The sequence below is a fragment of the Cavia porcellus genome, unplaced genomic scaffold (genome assembly GCF_034190915.1).
Source record: "Cavia porcellus strain 051 isolate PalLab524CR breed Dunkin Hartley unplaced genomic scaffold, mCavPor4.1 scaffold_2, whole genome shotgun sequence".
In the NCBI taxonomy this organism is placed as follows: domain Eukaryota; kingdom Metazoa; phylum Chordata; class Mammalia; order Rodentia; family Caviidae; genus Cavia; species Cavia porcellus.
Genome location: NW_026947485.1, coordinates 128305531 through 128311721, shown reverse-complemented (window position 1 = coordinate 128311721; position 6191 = coordinate 128305531). Strand labels below are relative to the sequence as shown.

The 6191-nt window shown below is 35.4% G+C and overlaps 1 long non-coding RNA gene across 1 annotated transcript; it reads right to left on the bottom strand.

Annotated features, from left to right (window-relative positions):
- Positions 1 to 288: 288 nt before the first annotated feature.
- Positions 289 to 3198, bottom strand: LOC134472906 (uncharacterized). The gene is made up of 3 exons (XR_010042921.1): positions 2604 to 3198; positions 760 to 923; positions 289 to 442 (listed from the first exon to the last, which is right to left on the bottom strand). It is a non-coding gene; the product is annotated as an uncharacterized LOC134472906 (long non-coding RNA).
- Between the last annotated feature and the right edge of the window lie 2993 nt (positions 3199 to 6191).

Genomic DNA, 6191 nt, shown 5'->3' with positions numbered 1-6191 from the left:
AGCACTTAGGTACAATTCTTAAGTTGCTAATATATATCGCACTTTACATGATCATTTATTGAAAAATGAATTTGTTGTGGGGAGAAGCAGAGATATGGGTAAATTTTCCATAAGACCTTAGATTTCCCAAGGTATTACACAGTGAAAAGGTCCTATGCAGACCACTTGAGAAATTTGTTTTGCTGATTCATAAAATGCCACGTGTATGTACTGCATATATAGCATTGTTCTTAGCATGCATTGAAGGCTAAAGACTTGATTTCTAAACACACAAGACTTTAACGAATATAGGGTATTTTAAATAACTTTATAGCCCATGCTTGAAGTACATAATGTTTATATTCCTCGTGTGGAGTTGGTATGTGTACATAACGCATCTTTCTTCCTCTTCAGTCACCTTTCCTGGTCTTCCTTTTTCTCCATCTGTTGATCTCCTTCCCATCTGAAAAAGATGTATCTTTCTATTTCCTACTGTCTCTCTTTCATTTTGCTCTTTATTTCTGATTATGTGAGTTTCTCATACAAGGGAAATCATGTGACATTTAAACTTGTATGTATGATTTATTTCCCTTAACATTATCTGTAAAATATTGTTTTTAATCTTCAGACTGATATGATATGGATTATCCCTGGCTTATCCAAAGCAGCAGGCTCAAAAAGTCAAATCCACTGTCTATAAGAATGGCTTTCTTTAAATAAAAAAGTTTCTGATGAGGTGATGTTTATTTTCAAAATGTCAAAATATATCTTTTAGCTCACCTTCTCTGCCATTATTGTCAGCACAGCACACGTTTCATGACTTTCAGGCTGAGTTGCCTTGAAACAGGCAGCGTTCAGCTCTCTCCTGCACTGTCTGAGGCTCGTGGTTCATTCTGTCCTCACCTTCTCTCTCCTTGCGGGGCTGGGCCGCTTACAGAGCCAGTCTGAATGTGAAATAAAAGCGCACCGTGTGACGAGGGTGAGAGAAATTCACCTTTAGGCAGATTGTTATTTTAAATGCATTGTCAAAGATATTATTTCATTTTACAGCAATATCAAAACTCGAACATTTTACTTTAAAATGAAAGAGATCGCTGTTGGATGGCCACGGGGTTGAACCCAACAACTGCAGCAACTGGCAACTGGAAAGGTACTCAGAGCCTGCCAGAGGGAGCGGAGAGTGCAAGGGGGTGAATCTAAAGGGGAGGCTTTACCTTAGAAATATTGTAAGATCCACTTAGCAGCAGGCAAAGAATCATAAGGATGAATATTAAGTTGGTGGCCTATCCAGGACGTTTGCTTTTTTAAACAAAGTTTATTTTGCGCCTACTATATGATATATATAGGAGTGATTTTTGGCCCCAGAGATACTAAGATGAAAAAGATGGTTGATGACTTCAAATTATCTCAGAATCTTCTTTTATTGACTGTTTTAAAAACCACTGTTCAAATCATATCCCTAAAGTTATGAAGGGGTTCAAATTGTACTTGTGTGTGTAACATACATTAAGTCTCCTAAATATCATAGTTTTGCAATATCAGAATTTATGGTCTGTATCTGCAGTCATTAGTGAACTTGACGTCTCTTCTAACTAGAATCAGAGCTGGAAAAATCAGCTTAACAAAAGAAACACAGAAGTTCGTACAGCCTCACTGTATAGAGGGGACATGTAGTTTCTTTTCTGGCTCAGAATTTCATGATCAAAAAGATATTTAAAAACACATTTGTTTTCTTATTCTGTCATTTATTTATGGTGCTAAGGTAAATTACTCCTTAAAGGTAAGGACTACACTTTACATAATTAGAATGACCATTCATATAATTACCATGAGCAATGTGAAAAAGATCAAATTTTTTAGTTTATAGGTGACCATATTCTCCTTGTGCTGTAGGCCTATCAGACAAGAGATTCAACTTATAATCATTTTCTCTGAAAACTTTTATGTCCCAGGAATCTCATTCCGAAGTGTTTTTTTACCGACTTAGACATGATCTCTAATATTTTGTAGGTTGTCTCAAATTGTTATTTTACTAACAGAAGTGAGACAGTAATATAAAATTCATATTACCTGAAAGGTAATTCTTTTTGAATGACCAAAAAGAATTTGTTAGTAATGAAGAAAGAGGCATTAAATACAAATCTTCATTATCCGCTGTAAACTCTTAATAGAATAGAATATGTTCAGCCATTAGTGGTTTTGGAAATGATGCCTATGAGCCAAATATAAATTAGAGAGAGACAGTTGTTATTACTGGAGTGTAAGCTCTGTGAAGGAAGGGGAAATTTTCCGGTTATTTCTGTAAATTAAATATCTAGCACTGTATTCACGGGAAGATGTTCTGACTAAAGAAAAAAAAAAAAAAAGTTGGATGGAGTTCGTGGTTGAATTTTAAGTCCCTAGAGTGAAATTTGGATTTTCATTTGAAGGAGAATACATTTTCTGGAGTTGTATCTTTTAAAATTCTACTCATACATTAAGATGAAATAAGCAAAAAGAAATAAACTGAAAACAGAAAATTTCAAATTCATTTCTTTTAAAAATATTTTTTTCAGCAAGCTGAGACTGAAAGTGATAATTTCTCTTTTAATATTAATCTTTTTCATTGCATCTTTCAAACTTACCATGTATTATATTGAGTTCTCTTCTCCTTTTTTTGAGACTTGGCTACCACGTTGAATTCTGTGTGCACCTGGGACTGTGGAAGGGTCCTGTTCTCTGGTCTCCCGGATACATTTGGTTGAACCCCAAGGCCCGAGCCTACAATTGGTCAAATCACCTCAACTCTTAGGCATTCTAATTAAAAAGCTTCTCACTCTACTGCAGCCTACTTTGATATCTCTATGAGCCAAAATTGGCTTGAAATTTCATCCTTTCACTGGTTTTCACAAAAATCCACTCGCATTTAACCTTCAGTGGGTAGAAAAGATTTCACTGGCAAGTCAAATGTTATTAAACGGTACCTCCTGTCATCTGGTAACCCCTTTGTCCTACTTTTTCTGTGAATTTCATTCCTCTTTTCCTTCCTCATTGATTTCTTCCACCCGTGGTTGTGGAACTTCTTATCTGCTGAACAGAATAGCTTCTACTTTATCCTTTTTCTTTGCTAACTTTCACACCAGAGCCCTAAGTCAATAGCATAACACATACTAAAATCTAGGTTTTGCTTTTCACATGTATTTTCTTGCATCAATCCAAACATTTTTATCTGGACAAAAACTTAAATATAAATCAACCAAAATTCATCTACAAAAATATGACTACAGTAATTGAGGACAAAGATTTAATTTAACCATTTTCCTTCTAACTCTTCTAGTGTAAATAATAGAAATTTGACTATGTCAGTATTCAAATACATACACATGGCACAAAAGAAGCAACTGAATATGAAACAATTTTCAGATTTATTTTCCATGGTATCTAGTAGCACAATAGTTTAGATGTGGTCAGCCTATTTGCGTTTTTACAGTATGGAGAGATTGATAGATTTTCAGATATTGGCACATGTACATATAGCTATTGACAAAGCTTAACTCTTCTCAGGAACATTCCAACTATTATTGGCATTCTGTTTTATCCGTTGACACTCAACATGATGTACTGTGGAAGACTTTAAGACTTTCAGTGTTTGACTAAGCTTTACAGTCATTAATGTTTAATCACTTGCAATTCTGAAAGCACTGTGCTTAATTTTTTATGTGGCTTGTTGATCTATGTAAAGTAAATCAACAATGCCTTTCTGATAGTCTCCAAGTACATCTATAATCAGTCCCATTTGGTGATCAGTGATGAATATGGATACAACTGCTATTTGGAATTAGTTTATCATTCCATATAGATTCTGAATTCAATTTCCTTTTCACAACAATTATCATAAAAGTAAATACCAGCCAAACTTTCAAAAGCTATGAACACATTAAGAAAAGCAAAGATAATATTATCTTTTTTTAAAGTGTACTATTTATGATGTTGCATGATTAAATCCAGGATTTCTCTGCTAGAAGGAAGAAAAATGGTTACATTAAAATTTCTTTCTGATGCAAGGGAATGTTTGCCATTGAGAGAGTGAAAAATCTCGTGACACCCATCCTTAAGGCAAGATCATCTCACTCCCAGGAATGGTTACCCCAAGGAAACCATGAAGAGATGTGGAACCCTAGCTCTGTACACGCTTTCTCTGTGAATGCACACCATTGTATCACCTGCCAGGGCATTGGGGAGAGACAAAATAGACTTGGCCAACCCTGGAGGAAAATGAGCCACAAAGAACCCAATTCAAGCAAAGCAAGTGGGCAGTGGACACATTTGTAGAATATTAACAGGCTCCTAGAATTTGTGTTTATTCTTTGTTTACATTTGGGCTTTGACAGAAATATTGAAGTGATATTGCAAACCCTCTTTGTATATTGAGAAATTACAATTATAGGTGAAAGTGCAGTGTGTTACTTAAGAAAATTTATTAAAAGTTCTCCAAAATACTTTCAAGAAATTGGCTTCAGAAGAAACCAAGAAACAATTGGAAACTATTCATATAACAAATGAAAATGTCATTTCCTTTTTACAGCTCTACGAATGGAAAAATTCAGTTCTATTGCTTCCTTTCATGAAACTGGCCCAAAGTGTGAACAAACAAACCACACTCAAGTCCACACTTTATTACTATCACACCCCATCATCCTGGCAGATGTTCTATTTCTCCTTTACCTGTCTTTGTCTGCAAGAAAAGGATGCTTACATGTAATTTTTAAAAATATCAATCCTGAAATCATTCTCTTCCCTGTACCACAGAGACTACATATGTTGCCATCTTTTATTGGCATGAAATTCAAGGTCTCAGAAGATGGCAGGAAGATGTGGCAAGTATCAGAGCTTCAGAAAATTGGGTGCCTGTGAACTTAAGAGAATAAGACCAAAGACTGAAGCCAAAGGATCTGTGTGCCAGCTAAAGAGGCAGGACTGATTTCCTCTAGGGAAAGGCTCCCCTGATCTCCTGCTGTCCTTACCACTTCTATCCCTGGATTCATCTGTCCCCGTCAACTTCGACCTTAATGCACAGAGCTGCCTGGAAGCCATAGCTGCCAAGGATAAATGTAACATCCAGGTTGAGGGGCCATTCTCTGGATTCGAAGACTGGATTTCCAGAGGCTTTGGAAGTGGTAGCACTTCATTTCATGTGTTTGCTGCTTTGCAGTGGACATTCCTTGAGTATGTACAGGACCCCTGCTATGTGTCAGTCTTGAGAGGATAAAGGTAACTAAGGAATAGGTCTGAGTAAGACCCCATCATCAATAGGCCTCATTTTATGAAATCACAATACTGATTCTACGATCTGTACCAGTTGTATATAGAAATACAGAATCAACTTGTATTTTTCAGTGATTGTAAGAAGTAGTATCTATTATTTGAAGTAGTGGGAAAAGGTGATATTTAAAACATTGAAAGAATTCACACCAAATGGATTTTGTTTATAAGATAAGATTGGGGAAGATTCCTCTTTATGATGAAGGGATTTGTAATTCAGCAAAAGTTTCTCCATTTATGAGAAAAGTTTTCTAAGAATACCATTTATGTATCAGTAAGCTATGACTGTCTTGTTAATCACTCATCAATATTAAAAGTATTAAAAATAATTGATTTTTTGCTTATTAATTTGTTTATCCACTATACTGAATATAGAACTTCATGGCTGATATAACTTTTTTTTGTGTGTGTGTGTGTGTGTCTGTGTGTTTTTCCTTTTTACCAGTACCAGGGATCGAACTCAAGACTGCCTGCTTGCAAGGCAGGCACTTATGCCACTGAGCTAAATCCCCAGCCCCTGGCTGATATAATATTTATCACTAGATAAATTAAATATACTTTTGAGAGTCAATCTCTTGTATTTCCACTTTATTCAGATTTTGTTGCATATCATTCATCCATTTTTTCTTCTTTTCCACAGAAATGTAGAATTTCAGTTATTGTTTTGAAGGAGGTCGTTGTGTACCCATTGAGGATATTACCCTTTGTTGTACTTACTGGAAACGTTATTACTTTTAGAGTCTTGTTCAACACATCAGGCAGCAGCTATCAGGGGTTATTGGGTTATGTCTTTATACAAATTGGCTAGATATGTGTACCAGGAATTGAACTGGCATTGTATATTTAATTCTTCTGGTCCACAGTTTTATTTTTATGCTATTTTTATTAGATGTGTAACTAATTAGCATTAA